The following is an 18,662-nucleotide window of genomic DNA, read 5'->3' on the forward strand; positions in this document are numbered from 1 at the left end:
TCTTCCCCTCTGTATACTGAGCATGATGTCACATGGTCTGGGATATCATAGCTCTGTCCTCCCCACTTCCCAAGCACCTCCAGCTTCTTCCTCAGCATGGCAGTACAAGAAGCAGAAAAGGCTTTTGTAATTTCTGCTCAGCAATTTTAAAAAAAAAATCTCTTTTATCATTGTTATGTTCAGCACAAATCAAAACAATTGTCCTATACAAGCTACCTTGAAAAAATGAACCCTGCTTAAGCCAAAACCAGCGCAGCTTCCAAGGTGGATATTCATGGCTATAATCTCTCCTTCCAAGGGAAGATGTTCAACATCTTGAGAATTTCAGTCTTTGAGGAAATGTCAGGCTCTTGGAACTCTTTTATGTGAAAAGACTGCAGTAGAATTAATCATCATTTTCTTTTGAAAATTTTAGTTATAATGTTATTCAGTGATTTTGTGCTTTTCTGATGCAGAGGAAATGGGGAAGGTAGTTATGCTGCTCCAGTAACCCACATCTGTATTTCCTAAAGGCTGTTGTACTTTCCCAGAAGATGTCTAGCAGTGCAGTCCTGCCACCAAAACCACACAGCACTTTTTTTGGGGGCTAATAATTTCCCTCTCACGTGAGGTGTGATGCTTAATTGCATTCTTACTGTAAAGGCCTTTGCAAGTTTGCTCAAGGGTTAAGAAAGTATATTCAGTTGTTCAGATTTTTATGCTTTAAAAATGAAGAGAAGCCTGATATATTTCCACTTGTGTAAATGTGTTATTTTGTATTTGCCTGAAGTTTTTAAAACATAGCTGGTTCTTCTGTATTGTGTATCTAAGCATGGGAAATGTAAAGAGTAAAACAACATCATGTATCTAAACACTGATTTTTACAACATCAAATGTAAATTTCTTGTTAATTTTGAGACCTTCCTTTGTCACTGAGAGTATTGCTTTCTTGCTCAAAATATTGTAATGTCAAAATATTAAATACTAGAAAGAGGTGTTTTCTGTAGCTCCCAAGAAACACAAACCAGAAAATGTCTTCACTTACGTAAAATTTCTTTCCTCTACCAAGACACATTAACTTCCCTCAACTAACAGCACACATCTATTGACTGAGTGCTCATGAGCTAATCTATGCCTCTTAATGTCAGAACAGTCAATTCCTTTCAATATCTGCTAGTCAAGATTGTGGTATTGTGTCAAGTGTTCATTGCAATATTACGTTCAGGTGTTATTGATATTCCACCTGCTCACATGATTAATCATGTTAGCTTTTGTTCTTGTATTTAATGAGAAGCATTGCTCAGAAAATGTATTAAGATTCGTAGTTCTGTGTATTGTTAGGAGATTTTTTCCCCTTTCTATATCTGAAAACCAAGTTTTTCACAAACTTAAAGCTCAAAATGACTTTGAGTTTTTAGCATTTTGGAAACTCAGGAAGTGACCATGCAAACTAATGGGTTTTTGATAGACTTTTAGCAGAGGTATTGGAAAGCCATCTTAATAATGAAATTTAGCTTTTGCAGGATAAGTGAAAATGTGCTAATAACTTCTGCTCAGTTGGGTTTTCTTGTTTTGTTTTTTTTTTTTTTTTTGTTTTTTTTTTGTTTTTTTTTTTTGTTTGCTTTTTCTCCTCTGTGCTAACCAACTGTGTCTAATCAATCCCTCTCTTACTCCCACTCTTAATGCACTATTTTAGAGTAAGATGTTGACAAAACCTACTTCTGCAAGTGTTTTCTTCAGCTTGGTGGCCTTATTGCAGTTATGCATGGCTGAAGAGCCTCATTCTCAGGATCCATACAGTGCCCATACATCAGCAGTGAGCCAGAGCTCTCACACTGTGCTGCATTAATACATCAGCACGCCTGGCTGAGGCCCCAGCCAGCTCTGGATGTAACCTACCATAAGGTAAGGTGTATCTATACCTATGGGTAGTGTATCTAGAAACTATCAATGCCAAGGAACTGGCATCACAGCCAATATTTATTAAAACACCTTTCATTAACTGTTATTAATGGAATTAAGATGTTTACTTCCAGCAGGTAACTGTTCACACTTACTCCTTCACTCTTGCAGCCACACATAATCACTCATGGCTACAAGGCTGGAGCAACACCTGTGAATTTCAGACTCTGAGGTGGGGGCTCAGATTGGCTTTGATGAGACTTTGATATGCCAGGCACCTCAGCATGTATACTGCCTCTTTTTGGGTACTGTTTTCTAGCTAACATTTATTCATCCACAGCCTCAGGTACCCATAGAACCATTCACACATACACTCACACTTACACAGACAGAACTTTTATGGTTTGGGCTGAAACTTACTCAGCAACTGAAGTGAGGCTTCTGCTAAGAGCACTAAATTTGGTCTCCAAAGGCTTTGGGGTTCTCAAATCTACAGCCTTCAGCTCCGTGACACTGAAAGGAACTGTGAGTGAAGAGTCAGGAACACGTGGGAGGAGTGGGAAGTGCTATGAAGAGATGTTTAGACACCTGACCTCATGAGATGTATTGTTTTCTACAGTCATGATGAATTTACTTTGTTATATGTATTGATGTAATCTGTGATTTGTGGGTTGATGTGTTGGTGTGGGGGTTTTGTTTGGGTTGCGTTTTTGATTTTTTTTCCCTCTCTTTTCTTTTTGGTTGATTTTTCGTCTCTTTTTCCTTCAGGAAATTATTCTTCAGTCAGCTTTCAGGTAAAAAGTAATTGGAACTATTGGTACTTGACCTATGGGTTTAAATGACTGACATAAAAGGAAGGGGGCTTTGTTTTAATTGAAATATTAAGTGGGGAGACAGGGTACTCAGATTGCTGTACCCTAGTTTAATTTGAAAATGTAAAACTAAGAAAAATCTAACCAATGAAATACATTCTCTTTACAATAGAAGTCACTTTAAGAAATGAATAAGAAATAGTTATTCAGTTCCATACTTTACTTTAAAAACAGTGTTAATTAATAAAAAGGTATAATGATTCTGAGAGTACCCAGTTTTAGCCTACCTGTATCGAGACACATTGTGTGTAAATGAGCTTTTAGAAGAAAGTGCAGTCTAGCTATGCTTTTTAAAGAATGTGTATTAGTCTTAGAAATGAATGGTAAATAAACTTTTCTAGTACTTGCTTGAAAATTCTAGGTGAATGAAAACAGCAAGCTGCAGTTTAGATTTAATTTGATCCAGTAATGGCATCTGCAGGCAGAAGAGGAGACTACATCTGATTTACCTCTGCAAACACACCCTGTTATTTTCAGACAGGAAATGTTTTCACATTCTTCATTTATGTGAAAATACTGTGATTTGATGCATCCTGTCACTCTTGTTTTGCAGCTCTTATGATTTCAAGGCAGGTTTTTGCTTTGTTAAATTTTGGGTTTCTTTATATTATTATTTTAGGACAGTACTTTAATTCCCTTCCTAGCTTTTGGTAGGATCTGAGAGGGTTTATGCCTTTTCCCAAGAAAGAACTGTTCTTTTTTTTTTAAGTCTTGATTTTTAATTTTTCCATACTAAAAAACCCCAACAATTGCCAACTTTTCTTTGTTTTATGCTCTTTTTATGACCTGGAATTGGTACATGTAACAAGATTTGGTTGTTATTGAATTTTTTCCTGCCCCATTTTTGTTTGTTTGTTTGTTCTTGTTGTTTGTCTTAGTATGTTTATGTTCATGAGTAGCATTGGCTTCTAGGACAGGAGACAGTTTATGTAATCTAATCGATATTCATATGATTTGGTTATTGCAGTGAAAATAGGACAAAATGGACATCTTCTGAGCTAATGCTTCATCAACAGCAAGTGCCACAAACAACATAAAAAAATATTCCTTCAGGTATCTTTCAAAGTGAGCTAGAGTGGCTCACCTCTGTCCTTGTGGGATTCTGTCCTGGGGCACCCAGCCAGGATGATGATGCTGATGAAATGCTCCCATAGCAACTGGGGAAAGTCTCACTGCCAGGGCTGATTGTGGAACTCTCTATCCACAACCGTTTCCCATTTATTAACACTTTATAATTCTCTTAGCAGTTTTCATTCTGCCGCTTGCCGGCCCCGTCCCTGAGCAGCATTCTCAGAAAAACATGGATAGTAGTGAAAATGTGTGCACTTTTATAGCTGTGGATTTTTTTCCTTTTAGTTTAGAAAAGTTCTGCTGGCTACACCTTGTGTGTTTCCCGGGAAGCATGGGATTTGCTGCGGTGTTTTTCCCTCCCCGGCTCGGGAGCTGCAGGAGCGGGTCGGGGCTGCGCTGTTCCGGCAGCGCCGCTGGATGGCGCTGCTGCCCAAGGCGAGGCCGCTGCGGCCGGCGTCGGGAGGGAAACCCGCGCTGCGGAGCGCTCCGGTGCTGCCGAGAGCAGCTTTACTGCCTACAGCTCCTTCATTAACTGACAGCTTAAAGCACAGCTGTGATGAACGTAAAAATATCTGTTATCTCACAGTTATTTTTCACATTGTTACCTTAGAATTTTCCTTTTTTTAAAAAGTTGCTGTTAAGAAAAAAAAAGCATCTAATTTTTCTTGTGCATAATATAGTACAATAATAATTTTTATCAAAATCAGGAGTAACATTTCGAAAATAGCATGCCTAACTCTATAAGAAATCTTAAGGAATAGCTTTTCCCGTCATGTTCACATGAGTAGCACCAAAAAAAAAAAGCTCAGGTTTAATACTGGAATATGTAAAGCTAGGAGAGATTCTGGCTAGTAAAGCAAATTTTATGCCAGTTTAACTTCATTCCGAAGCCACTTCTAATTACCAAAATGCCTGTAAATAAACTAATGGGTTTGGGTGATTCCTTTATTCCTCCTTGTGCCTTCCACAAGTCACATAATGGTCGAGAATGAAATTCTAAAGGGAACTCTGAAATTATGACTTTGGAAATTCTGACTTGGAATTTCCTATTGTAACCGGTAGGTAAAAAATATCTTAAGATCTTTTTGGTTTTAAGAGGTAAAGTTGGTAAATAGAATTGTTGTAAATGTGTTCAAATTGTGAAACCAAGGTTTCATACTGGTTATGTTAGCATTGAGTATGAGATGTATTATTGGGAAAACCTCTTAATGTCTGCAGAGAAACTCAATACTTAAGAATTATTTATTTAGTAACTCTTCTGTCCCCTATTTAAAATAATCCCCAGTGCTTATTAGCAAGTCTAAGAAGATATGAGATAAACTATACTTGTCTTTCCTCCAGCCCTGACTATGCATCTTATGAGAGTGAGGTTGTAAATCAGATGGAGAGGAGGAATTTTTTTTTTTTTTAAAGAGTCTTTGTTTAATGAGCGATCCACCTTTATGTGCAATCTCACCTTTTCAATAAAAACATAAAAACTGGTATGGGGCAATCCAACCTGGCAATTATTGTGCTTAGAAAACTTAGATCACAGGTTTAGTAGCTATTTTATTAACTTTGTCTTAGTAGCATAGAATTCTTTGTCAATTGCTTTGTCTGCGTTTTAGTGGCATTGTAATGGAATAAAGGAGTTAGCCCATTCCACAAGTATATGTGGAATTGAAGCAATGGTTTTAAAGTTGTCTCATCTCTAAAAAGATACCCAAACCAACCAGCCTAAAACCCAATTTGTTTTTCAAATAATGAACATTATTAAATATTATGTGTTTTGCTAGATCACTAAGAGCAACGTTGGATGCATCTCCTGATGTATATATCAAATCTTGTGCTAAAGTTGTGGGGGGGATTTTTTTTTAATTTTTGGTGGGTTTTTTGTTTGGTTTTGATATTTAGAAAGCCAGAAGTAGGTACTTTTCTTAATAGATATATTTTAAAGAGAGGATTTCTCTTAGCAGAGTATTAGTATACTTGGACCATAATAGCTACAGCTTGACCTCTCTGCTTCTGATGCTATTGAGTCATGCTACAACTATCTCCTGTTCTGCAGCTGCAACTGCATGAAAATCTACAGTGTTCCTCATTTAGTAGATCTCAAAGTGCTTTGAAAAGGTGAGAAACTCTTTGTCATTCAACAGATAGAAGAGAAAGTATTTGAATAGGTTAGGTGGTTCCTGTTGCTCAGTTGCAAAGCAGAGTGATCTGCTTATGAACAGATCTTATTGAAGAAATAGATTCTTAGCTTTATGGGGATCTGCTTAGCTGAGGTGGAATTCTTTAACTTCTATGGAATAGACTATGTATAAGTTAAGAATTCAAATATTAATATAGTGCACCCTTGGCATAGATACAGCTCTGTAAAAGGAACTTTGTGAACTACAGCCTGGGTAGAGACAGACATCCTGGTATAAAGTAACAGGGAAAGTAGGCTTTATCCCTTGAGCTTAGGAGTGCTGCCTTAGCCAAGCCCTGCAGTTTTGCCTGCCCATGCTTTTTAATATTGACATTAGATGAACATGTGTGACAGTTCTTACAGTACCTAGAACTCTTGTGGGACCTGCTTTTAAATCTGACATTTAATGGCTCCTTTTCTCTGTGCTTGAGACTAGACTTCCATGCTATTAGTTTACAGCTGTGGTCCAGGAAAGATGAGGCTTCACTAAGATATACAATACATAAAACACATTTCTGACACATTGCACTGGCAACCCTCTATTTGTAGGCTCTGCTGTCCAGGGAATAAAGATCATTCTCTGCTCTGTGCTTTAAGGCAGTGCTGCTGTCCTGAGAGGGCATTTACAGCATTCTCTGCTCAGAGAAGTGAAGACATCAGTGAATGACATGTTCTTCACAAACATTGTGTGTTAGCCAACAGCATCCAGCCAACAGTTCTCAACTCTCAGATAATTGGGGCTTTCAGAGGAAAATAGGATTCTAAATATGGAAGAAGAAATCCTTGAGAGAATTTGTTGTTCACAGTATCTAGAAAACTGGTTTGTAAACAGTATTGAAATTCATCACAGTATTTTGGCAACATCAAGCATTGAATATAAACAGATATACCTAGAGGTTCTTGTGGCTTAAATTGCAAAGTTTCTTTAAAGCTAAGGTGTAATGGGACTGAAATATTTCTCTGCCTTGTCTAAATGGTAGAATGTGGGAGCCATGTATTGCAGCAGGATGCTGATATCTTTTACAGTTACTTGAGGTGATTACTGCTTAGCAGAAATTCCCATTATGAAATATCTTAATTTCCTATGTCTTTTGTAAGAAAGGAGTCATCTGCTAGGGATTTTCAACAGGAAATTAATAATTCATAGGCAGTGCAGTGTGCCAGGTCCATTTCCCATTTCTTTCTGGGCTGTACAGTCACAATAGGCTGTACTTTTGTCACTATGGAATTGAAAATATAACTTTGAATGTACAAAGTTGGCTTTTGTGTTGAATAAGAAAATTTTATTTTGGCAGTCACCTGTACTGATTGTAACATTTGAGTATTTGTTTGCACAGATTGGGAGTCACGTCCATTTCTTTTGACAGTTTCAGTGCTCTTTTTGTGATCAAAAGAAGTCACTAAAATGATATTCATTTAAGAGCAGTGGTTTAGGACCAAGTTGTTAGCTTCCTGTTGAGTTTTTCTAAGCATGGCCAGCAATGGATTTCCATGCTAGTATGTTTTTATAAATGAAGAGTAAACACATTTTTATGGGTGTGCACAGATTTGTTTTCTGTTATTTCTGTACTCTTAATTGTCACTATATCCAGAGCACACCAGTATATTCCATCTTCATGGGATGCTTAGTTCTAAGTTGATGGTGCCTATATTTTCTTTACCTGTACTTTACCCACTGGAAGCTGGTTTTTACCCCTTGACTTTCTTGTTAATTTTTACATGAGAAATATATTGACTTTTCTATTATAATGTAAATGCAAAATCAGACTGTAAGAGTTTGAAAAGGGTGAAGCTTTTTTAGTTGACTAATGCAGAGGCTGCATCAGGAATTTGCTTAGGTAAAGACATTTGGTATTATTTATATTTTAGAAATGCTCATTATTTGGTAGGCAGTTTCCCATTTTAGAGGAAATTTATTTCCCAAGGACTTTAGAACTGAAAGCATAGGGGAGAAGAGGAGGGATTGAATTTGAAAACTATTTCAGGGTCTGAGAATTAATTATTTTTTATTTATACAGATACTATTTTTAAATAATGCTGCAGTTCCTAGAAATGCCATCTAGAAGAAGAATGAGTTCTATCTGTTTTGAAGGGAGGGAAAAAAAATCCTTAAATCTCCAAAATGATGAATATGACAAAAGGTAGGAAGATAATGCATATTAAAATAAATAGCAATTTTAGTTAAAAGTATATCATAGGATTTACATGATTTGATTCTAAATTCAGAATTTCCACAGCATTGTTTACTGTGTCCATTCTGTAATGCAAATACAGCATAGCCATCTATTTGTCAAAAAAAAGCCTAAAAATAGATCTTATGATATAACATGATAACATGAATAGCATATAGGAACTCTCAGAATTCTGGTAATAAGAGATTTTAAATGGGCATGAAAGACTTTCCTTGACATTTAGATAGTTGATGCTGTCCTATTAAATAAAGGGTAGTGTTCAAAAATTAAGCAAGTTCCATGCCAGTGGTAATTGTGAATTACTACTTAAATGAGTAGTATAAATTGTGCTGTTTGATGTTCTGCATTGTAATACAGTAATTATGCTAAGCTCTTTCTTTTGCTTGTGGATCAACTTTAAAACTGTTGATACTGTGTAAATAATAGTAACTCTGGGCAAATACACCTTTTGAAGCCCTATAAACCACATGCATTTGTAATGTAATCTTGGAAATAGCAGTGCCATTCTATGGAAATAAGAAAATTCTACAAATGGCACAACAGGCATCTAGTTCTTGTAATCTCATACCACTATTAAAATACACAGCTCTTTATAAGAGAATACAGTTATTTAATGGTGTGACAGCTGCACAAATTTGAAAGCTGCTGAGGTGGTGTATCATAATGGGAGGGTTTGCAAAACCTGCCATGTTCTGTGGGTGCATAAATACCATTAGATAGTAAAGGGACTCTGGCTCCTAAATCTGTTTATTCTGAAAACCTCCTTGCAAGGTTGAAACTGTCACTGCACAGAGATACACAAAATGCACTTAATCCTTCCAAGTGGTAGCTTGAAGCAGGCAGGCTGGTGCTGAAGTGCTTTCTTTGAGGCAAAGTTGAGTTCAGCGCTTGCAGCCTTTTCACCGCGGGCCGTGTGACACCGCGGGCTGTGGCCACGCGCTCGGGGACTGCCACTCCTCCTGCCACAGCTCTCATCAGCACCTTTACAGGGAGACTTCCAAAATCTGTGGAAATTGTTCCCTTGCTCTCCTTTAACATGCTGGGGAACTCGCAATTTTCCTTGTTCTGCTTTTAATTCACTGATATTATGACATCTGAAACTGCAGTTTTTTGGTGTGAACAGGCCTGAAGCTGACAAAAGCATGAACTAAATGCAGCAGGCAGTAGAAAATGGGTGAACAAGCAAGCAAATTGGAGAACTGCCTGCTCACTTGGTCTAGTGAACAAATATTACTGCAATTTAGGTACTGAACAAACTAGACTGCTCCCTACTCCTTCAAACCTTGCAGAATTTGCACGTTAGGTGAACTGGAGATATGTACAAACTGTGGTCAGTGGGGTCCCCTCAGGCCTCAACTTAGAATAAAACTCAAATTCATGGTAGCAATAATGTCAATGGGAAGTAAACTTACCAAAGGAAATTACAAAAATAATAGGAAATCTACCGTGAATCAAAATATAGAAACTTATATTTCAATTAGTGAAATTTGGTACATTCTACATACTTATGTATTCTGCATTTTTAATGTAATTTTATTTTTTTTTCCATGAAGAACTAAATATGCAAAGAGATTAATTTTAAAAGATAAGGTAAAAACTATTTATATTCTAGGTTGTTTTAAGGATACAGTACAGTAGGTCTACTGTTAACCTCAAGTTTACTAAAATTCACATCTATGGTATAACTTAGAGAAAGCAAAAGGGAAATTATTTTAATTTAAAATTGCACTCCAAAAAAATGCAAGTAAAATTTTGAACCATTTTGATAAGCAAGGCCTGTGGATGTTTTGACTGTTGCTCAATTAAAAAAAAAGTAAATATAATAGGTTTTTGAAAATAAAATAAATAATACAGTACTCCTCTGACATTTTTTCAGATGAACAATTTTTCAGGAAGATTACAAGGCTGAGTAGTCAGTTTTTGAGAGGTGGAGTATAGTTTAGTTGGTGGGCCTGCTGTGATTGGAATTGATTAATGGGTGTTGTGATAAGCATAGAAACAGATCAGTGGCAGCTTATCCTGCTTTCAGCTGTCACAGCTGTGCCTCTTCACTCTTCTTCTGGCCCTATCACACTCCCTGGCAGCCTTTAAAGTACCTCCTTCCCAGTGGAATTTCTGCAAATCATCTACTCAAATGCCAAGATACCCTAGAAGCAGCTGTGGCTGAGAAAATTTGTTCAGGCTCACATATTTGTTGTGATGAAGAATATTACGTTAGAGAATCCTTTCCTCCTGCAGGAGGAAGCACGCTGTGCCATACCCTGAAGAGAGAGTTAAATGATGGTTCTGATGGGCAGGTGGGCTCCCTAGTCAAGAACTTTCAATGCTGGCTGGAACAGGAACACACTTTGCAAACCTGCTGGCTAAGAGATATCACTGCTGCTGCTTGACAGTTGCAATAAATAACCCCTGAATGTTAATTTTATTGCTAATGCCTTGAGAGAAGCAATGCTGTTACATGCTTAAAATCCTGGTAGCTGCCTTTTTTGCTCTAATGCTCAAAAGATTTTCAAATGCAAGTTTTAGAAGTTCTGAATGTGCTTTGAAAGTATTTCCCTAGTTTCCTTAATGAGAACTGTGATCTCCAGTGTGATCCCTGATGTGGGTAGTTTGATAGGAATCATGCAGTTTTAACAGAAAATTATAGGTATGTGGATTTTATACAAAATAAAGATGGGACCCTGAGGTTCCTTCTAAGCTGGCATTCAATGAGCCAAACCTTTTATGTAACTTCATAGATTTGAGGAGGATAGCCCAGGAATTATGTGCTTTTTGGGATATGAGACTTAATGTTCTGTTGGATTTCTCTGATTAGTTACAAAAATATTTTGTTGAATTTATTAGAAAGAGAATAAGCCTAGAGCATGAAAATAACTGCACTATTCTTTCTGGACATTTTGTAGATTATAATACTTAGGTGGTAAATAGTCTTTTTATGAAATCTCTGGGTGCTGTAAATAATTTTTGGCTTCTCTGTATGCTTTAAATGCCTGAGGCAGCTATCCCAGCATTATCAATAAATATTAAAAAATGTTTTTATCCAACTCAGGCAAATTAAATCTGAATTGAAAAGCAGATGATGCACACAGAAGATCTCATCTCTGGCTAAATCTGCAAGATGTTTAACTAATCCACCAAGGTAGTGTACAGTTTATCCACTGTGGCAGTCTGTGAACAAGAATAAGTTTAGACTATTTGGGAAAATAAATACTCACAACTAAAAAAAGATTATTTGTTAAGTTTCTATTATAAGTGCATGTACAGTTCCTGTGTTGTATATAGAGTCAACTAAGTCATATTAGTGGGAAACTACTTCTCAATGAGACTAAAAAAAATATTATTTCAATTTTGAATTATATTTTATAGAGGAATATATCTAAGGCTGTTTTGTAAAATCATGTTATTTATTTATTCTACGATTATATCGTGTCAGCTGTATTTTGTAATGTCTTCTGGCATAGAAAAGCAAACAAAGTCCTTTTACATTAATGACTTGTCTGAGACTGCTTGCCTATAATTCCATGCTCCTTTGCTATAGAAAAAACATGACCCTGAATCTTAAACAGCTTTTGAATAAAGGCACCTAAAATTATGATATGATAAAAAAGTCCATAGGTTTATGATTTAGTGCTTTTGGTTTTCTTTATTTTGTGGGTCTTGCTTCAATTTAGATTTGCATGCTCCGCAATAAAAAAAAAAAAGATACTTTAATTCAGTGCAACTTAAAATTTCCATGTCTCTATACTATCTAGAACTGCCAAAATTGAATCTTTTAAATGAGAACTGATTAAAAGGAAAGAAAAAAAATTGATTATATGTTGTTCACATGTAGTGTAATTGTTAAGTTTTCCACATCTTGATCTGCTACAGGAGGACTTGTTCTTTGGGAATTCAGCCTGCACTTTTGTCCTTCCTGTGATTTCTTATTTCAAGCTTGATAGAGAAAGCATCCACTGTTGTATCATTTCCTTAGTGCTAACAGCTTTTATTCTCTTCAACAAGTGTTTACAGAAAAGTGTTGATGCTTATTAATCTGTTTCTTGTCTTACAAATGTGCTTATGCATGATTTGTGGTAAAATTGGCATTTCTGACAGCTCTCAGTGTAATCTGCATAGCACAACAAGATTGTTACATTGAACAGATGTGGCTTGGAGTTGTTATTCTTCGTAATTACCATCATTAAGTGAAAGCATGTGTCAATCAACTTTGTACTTTAAACACACCACTCATTTGTGAGACACATGCATCTGCATTTCAGCTACAGATCTAAATTACTTGGGCTTGAAATTTATTTCTGTTGTTTCTATTTAATACAATACTCCATGAAACAAATAATGCCCAAAGATGCCAAAGCAACAGATCATCAAGTTAAGAAAGGCTTTACTGGGAGTTCGTGTAGATATAATTTTCTTTTTAGAGGGGGAAGAGAGGAGGGTGATGATAATAGATTCATCTTCCTTTTTTTGTGTAAAGAAAAGGCATTTAAGTTTAATTTTATAAATTTCCAAAGTCACTCTCCTATTTTAATGTTTATGACTTTCTTATTTGAGGGAAGGAGGTTCTGTTTAGTTTGATTATTTGGGGGCAGAAATGAATCTGCATCAGTAAACTGACATAATGCCTTTTAAGGATTAATGGTTGGGTCATTAATGTTGCCAGGATACTTTGTAGGGTCACAAATGTTCATGCTGGTAACAAACAGGATTAGATCAGGAAATTATATTTTGAGTAGAGTTGAAAACAAAGGGGTCTTAGCCTGATTGCCCAACAAATGACAATAGAATCTGACTGAAGCACACAAAAGCAAGGACATTTGGAGATGACATTCACTTTCTCCTTGTTTCCTTCTATGTAGACTTCAGTTCTTTGTGTCAGGCACAGTAGACATGATGGCACCTATGTACTTGGGGTTTGTGGGTTTTTCATCCTGTCCTGTGACACCTCTTCAGTGCCAAATAAGATGGACTTGTATATGAGGCACAAAGTGACACTCATCATGTTGAGGTGGAATTGCCTTCCATTTTTGAGGGTATTTTAGCCTCTACCTTTACAATGAAAGCATTTGTTCAGTGATTTTTTTAAAATCCTCCCAAATTAATGAAAGAGAAAGAAACAATTACACTTTTATCCTTTGATTTTCTTTTAGGTCTTTGCCTGCTGCATTAAAGATGATTCTGTTATCCTGAATGTGGTGTGTGACTTGTATCTACTTTCTGACAAAAAAACCCACCCATTGTATAACTATTCTTTGGAATATTTCCTGAAAATATATTGTTTAGATCCTGCCAGAGGCACATAAGATTTCATATGAATGCTGATTATTTTTAAGACCCTAATCATCTTATCGAATCTTCTAGAAGTACTGAAATAGAAATTTAAAAAAATTCATTTGAAAATTAGAAGCCAGATTAGCTACAGCCAAAAATAAATAATAAAGAACTAGGAAATAACTCTTCATTTCATTGAATTTTGAAGAAAGAATTTTATTTGCAGTCCAAATCTAGGGCCTAATATAGAACCAGAAAAAACATGGAAATGACATGGGGAACAACACAGCAGTACAGTCTGGCAGATAGTGAAATCAAGTGTCTGTCTGATCTAATGTCAGCCCTTTCAGTTAAAGAAGAAAGTTTCTGACAATCACTTGCAAGTTATCTGGTAGCTGTGTAAAACCAGTCACTGGGAGGCAAGAAAACCAGGGCCACGCATTGATTAGTACTTAAATGGTGCCAGGCAATTTTGCACTTTTGGTAATTTTCTTTGCCATTAATTTCTCCACCTGTTGATGGGGATGATATGTGGCTACTTGGAGTTTATCACCATGCTGGTGAAGCAGTTTAACACTGTTGGAAGTCCCACAAAATTGCAATCTGAGGGCAGAGAAAACCCTGGCTGCCTCTGTGACTTTGGATAATTGTCCATTATACTTGCAGATTTCCAGCTGCCCTATGTGGGAGTGACTGGACTTCTGTAGGTGCACAGTGTGTGGTGGTTGGGAGTGGGGCTGGCCCAGCCTCATCCCCAGTGGGTGCAGCTGTGAGCAGCAGGTGAGCAGCACTGACAGCAACGAGCCATGGAGTGCCCAGGGGCACTGAGCAACCACCAAAGGGAGCAGAGGGCACACAGGGGCAGGGCATCAACAGGAGGGGATAAAAGGCTGGGACAAAGAACAAGAAGGGCAGAGTTTGCAGCTTTCTGATGTTGCTCTGTATAGACAGATGCCTGAAGCCTTCTGATGAGGTAGGGTGTGCTACCCTGTGTGGGCTGGAGCTTTCTGAAATTGTTTGGTGACACTCTGTGTATGGTGGCCATCTCAACTGTGACATGTGCTGTGGCATATGCTGTGATAGACTTTTATTGGAGCAAAGTGCTGGGAAGAAGATTCCCTCATACACTTTGGATTTAATATAATTTTTTCAAAATAAGGAATTGAACTGTTGAATGGGATGGAATTGAATGTACCAAAACCTGCCTTATGTAGACCCAGCTATAAGTAAGACATGAGATGCCAAGGCAGCTTGCAATGGTGGTGTGCTAATCAACCCTCTCACCCCTTGTTCATGAGGAAGATTGTAAAAGCTAGAATGTCCTGATTTTATTTACCCCTGCCCTGTCACCTGGGCTAGTGAAATTCAGGGTAGATATTCTGATATTTCTTGCATGACTGCGTTGTCTTTCAGCTTTTTCAAGTATAAGATATGAATAATGAAAATTTCCCATTTTCCTCAGTGCAGAGAATTGTACATGAAGTACCATATGAATGCCAGTTATCTATTATTTCATTCCCACACATCCTGATAAAAGCAAACTTGATTTCAAGGACTAGGGATTAATTTCTGATGCTTTTTCCTAATCAGTGCTTTTCTTGCTCTTAGAAGTCCTCATAGCCTCATTGTTGACGATGGTGCTACATCTGCTTTTATGTTTTGTTGTAATGCTTTATTTTAACTGTTTTAGAACATCTGTGTGGTATTCAGTAAAGACATGTAGGACTGGATAGTGCAACACACAGTGTACAACAGACATAGTCTGCTGCTGTGGTGAAACCCCAGCATCTCTAGATTTCCTGCAGGCACACCCATTCTTTCTTGTATATTGTTATTTTAATGGTTGAACTTTCCAGGAAACTTGGCATGTTTGCTGTCAGATACCAGATTTATTTTAGTTGTTCTACCATGTTATGCTTTCAATTACTTAAAATGTAAGGAAACATTACATGGAGATAATGAAAATAATTAACTTTAAAATGAGATACAAACTTTTTTTACATATTTGATTTTATTTTGGCAGTTTACTTGGATTTCAAAGGTTAGTGTATTTTTTTGCATTAATTACTCTGCTTTAGAACATGATGTTTTATTTTTTGATGTTAAAGTCCTTCTATTTAATTACATGTATAAAATGGATAATTGTTTAAACACAATCTTTGCTCACAAAGATAACATTTTCATGACATGAGGGCAGAAATAAGAAAAGAGAATAATCTGAATTGCACACTGGAAGCAAGCAGAGCAGATATTCAGTTCAAGCTTTAACACTTATATTTTTTTAATCTCTTGTAATTTAGGGAGGTTTTTCTATTGTTCTGCTAGAAGAAGCTTGTAGCTTCTTGAAGTGGGTGAAATAAAATATTTAAGTATATCTGAAAAGAGAAGTAGAGTCAGAAGAGCCAGGGCCTTCTGACCACTGAGTTCTTCTGAAGTAGAAGCAACATCATGAAGAAACTTCTTCTTAAATGTTCTTAAGACTATTGTTATTTAAAATAAGCTGAAGGCATATTTAATAAAAGTTTTGCTTTGGGTTCACAAGAAACAATGTGCTATTAGGCTATATTATAAATAATTTGTATATCCTTATGTCAACCCGTAGTGCTTGTAATTTGGAAAACCAGCAATTTTTTGGGAATTTAGAACTCAGAAGAAGTTTTAAATTTTATGTACTAATCCTTCCTTGCCCCCATGACATTATTTAAATGGAAAAAGGCAGCTGAAGACATCCTTGGTTTTGTTTTCAGTTAAATATCAGAGTAATTTATTACACTCTAACTAGAAGCAATGAATAAACTCAAAGGTCTTTCCAACAGTAAAGAATTCTATGGTTCCATGAAAAAAATCCAACTTTTGTCAAAGACTTCTTATTTTATTATCTTGGGAATGACTGAGGTTATTTTCTTTGGAAATGGCAGCAAAAGAGAACATAAATTTATCTCACTTTAACTTATTTTCAATACAGAAAATTAAGAGGTTGAAAGGGTTGCTTAAGTTATTCTTACCTTCTGATGCCATATAAGCTTGGAAGTTAAGAAAGGCATAGGAAAAAATGTTATTTGCAAAGATATTTCACTGTTCCATATGTGCTCAGAGATAGGCTTTTGTTGATATTCAGTGGTATTCATTTCTGTTATGCATGTTTTATTTATTTTACTTTTAAATGTAGAACCATAAACAAATTTAGCAGTAACTATTTAGGGATTTTGCATGTCCCTAAAATGGGATGTGTTTGAAATCTGGGACAGGCATGTGTTGTGTTGAGAACAGTAAATTTCTTGTAAAAATCCACCTATTAGGGCATTTTCTCCTCTTGAGGTGCATATCTAGTTTTCATGAATGTTAATGAGGTTTATAGAACTGCAAAGGGAAATGTGCACCAGACTCTATGTTGTATATATGATATTAACATCCCATAGGGCTTTTGTATTCTCCTTCATGCACTATGGAACCCAGAGATGCACAAAAGACCAGCTTAAGTCTGACATTTTGTTTGTTGTATTTGGCAAAATTGCCTTTGAGTGTAATTAGCTCCTGACAAACCTGTTCCTGTCCCATTTTGGCAGCAGTCTGGATATTTATTGATACATGTACATGTGAGCAAATTTAGTTGCCTAAATATGAATTGACAGCTGAAAGAAAGCTTTGGCTTTCCCATGGTTTATGCTGGGTAAAATGGGATTAGTAGTTATTTTAGCTGTTGAAATTTCACTTTTTGTATTCCCATGACTTTAGCCTTTTTTTGCTTGAATTCTAAAATTATCTTCAGAATATTAATCCAGTGCCTTTGATCCTTTATTCAGTAGCCACAACTCAAACTGTTCTGCTTGAATTTAAGATCTATTCCAAAATGTGAAGGAAGCATTTTACCTATGGATAATGAGATCTGACAGTACCTGAGCTGCAGGAGGAGATGAAATCACTATCTATAGAAAATAATATTTTTTCTACATATTCAGGTTAAAAGTGTGCACATCCTGGTAGCTGAAACATCTGTTTCTGGCTTGTTGTTCCTCATGGCTGCTTCTCAATTGGATTTCCTCAAGCAGGTCCAAAGCTTGTCACCTTAGCCAGGGTCTGTTAACTATCACCACTGGCCCCACATTAAGCAGGAGGTTCAGGGCTAAGCTAATAACTCTCCTGCCTTTCTGACTGATCACACTGATTCTCCCTGTGGCTACTTATCATGCTGTGCTCCTATGGGAGGGTTATCTTCTTTGTCTCTTCTCCAGCTGGGAATTATTTTTGTTTTCTTCATTCCTAAGTTTTCAGGTGCTAATTCTGAAAGACTTGTCACTTTCTGAAGCAGCTGTTTGATTTCAATCCATTATTTCTCCCTCATAATTTTCCTGCTCTCTCACAAATGAAAATTTTGCGGCTTTCCTTTTCTCTGGCTGTAAACGTAGCCGCTAATTTTTAAAGCAGAAGTTGTACTAGACATGAGGCAGAATGGATGCAATAGAAACATGAACCTAATGTTAGTTTGTGTGAACCTTGAATTGCTTTCATGTTGTCACAGGTGAAGTGATTTTCACTTTAGTGTACAGTGCTGTGTAACACTTTAACGTGTCCTGTGTAGCTCATTAGGCTGTAACTCCCATGAGCTTTGTGAGAGAGCTCAGGAGGGCTCAGTGAGAGAGAGGAGCCCATGGAACTGCTGATTTGTGGTCACTGGCTGCCTTGGTGCCTCACTAAAGCGGTACCCAAGTCTGTGAAATTGTTTCAGCCGGCTTTAAGGGCATTGAGTACAGCCCAGAATGACTACCAGGGTATTCAGTGGAGGCTTTTTGCTTGTTGAGACTTTGAAAAAAGATGGTGGTAGTACAGGCAAATCCATGTGTCTTCCCTGGAAATCCTTCTGTGGAATTATAGAGCTTGTTGTCCTATGACTGGAGGGGAAAAAAAAAGCCAAAAAGAAATAACTTGAATCAGATTTGAAAAGTGTTTCAACACTTTGAGAACATATACATTTAAAACTAAGTTTATTTAATTCTCACATTGAGGTCTGGTGTGCTGGTTTGGCTTTTAAATTCTCCCTGTCTTGGGTATGATGCTTTATCAACTATTCACTTGATAAATGGAAAAGATACTGGTGTAAAGTGTTTGACAGAATTTGTGTTTCAGGGAAAACTCAATTGTGTGGAGAAAAAAATTGGCAAAGAGAAACAATATTGTTATCTCTCCTGTATTTAGGTCTGGAAAAAAGCT

This window comes from Molothrus aeneus, chromosome 9, assembly GCF_037042795.1.
Source record: "Molothrus aeneus isolate 106 chromosome 9, BPBGC_Maene_1.0, whole genome shotgun sequence".
In the NCBI taxonomy this organism is placed as follows: domain Eukaryota; kingdom Metazoa; phylum Chordata; class Aves; order Passeriformes; family Icteridae; genus Molothrus; species Molothrus aeneus.